A 1196-nucleotide genomic window follows, 5' to 3' on the forward strand; every position below is an offset into this window, starting at 1 on the left:
CTGGGAACAAATAAGCAGCCTTCCTATAACAGGAAGCAAATAGGGTGGAAGTGCTAGAAGTTCAGGGCATGTTTTGTGAGATTATATCTCCCAATAATGTCAGATAAACATAACTGGTCACTGATATTTCACTTGTATTTTAATAAATAAAGCTCGCTTGAAGTTCAGGGATTAAAACAGCCACACTGATCAGCCTTATAGACTAGGCAGTTTTGATACCCACTTTTAATCCCAATAACGACAGTATTTTGCTATAGAAATGGGGTGGTAATCATACATGCCTTTAATTCCATAACTAGAGAGGAATGTGAGATGGGAGGGAGGATAGCTCTCACAGTCTCACTGTGAGATTCCTGGAAGCAGGGTCATTATTTCTGACTGAGGTAGAGGTAAGATCTAGTGGCAGGCTGTTTTGCTTTTCTTCAGGTTGAACCCAATACCCATCTCTGGATTTTTTTTTATTAATTATGCAAAAAAAGTCACACAATGTTTGGCAACTACATCTTCATAGAACCCTAAAGAGCCTGGAACGAGATTCTAGACACAAAAGACCAAAGCCAAGAACGGCTTCTTGGTACAGGATTGTCTCAGGTAGGCTCTGTTTGTGAGAGGCAAGCAGAGGCATAGCTCCTTTAAGAGAGGTCTCCTGGCTCAGCATTAGTGGCAGACATCATTGAAGCTTTTTAAAGAGGTTCTGGATGTCCCGGAATTTGCTCTGTACACCAGGGTGGCCTAGTACTCAGAGAAATATGCCTGCCTCTGCCTCTCACGTTCTGGGATTTAAGGCATACATCAACACAGCCCAGCTTGTAAAAAGAGTTTAATGATAAATATGAAGTCCCCTTGCTATTTAACGCTACTCTTATCACCTGAACACAAACTAATTGAAGATTCATCAACAGACAATAGGTTAATGTATGGGATACCCCTATAATGAACTGCTACAAACTCATTAAGGAAGAATACTATGGTGGTGGCTATCCATTAACACAGCATTAAGGAAGCTGATAAAGGAGATATAAAGGATGGAGGAGATCCGCTTGTGCTATAGAGTGAGGCATAACATCTATAGTTACTGGTAAGCAAAGAGATCCATTTTGCTCAATGCACACTTAAAAGGAGCAAAACTGTGTGTTCCGTGTGTGTGTGTGTGTGTGTGTAAAGAAAGCATCTGGAAGAAAGCTTACAACATGCTC

This window comes from Alexandromys fortis, unplaced genomic scaffold, assembly GCF_014885135.2.
Source record: "Alexandromys fortis isolate MF-2015 unplaced genomic scaffold, M_Fortis_MF-2015_v1.1 scaffold_681, whole genome shotgun sequence".
Taxonomy (NCBI): Eukaryota; Metazoa; Chordata; class Mammalia; order Rodentia; family Cricetidae; genus Alexandromys; species Alexandromys fortis.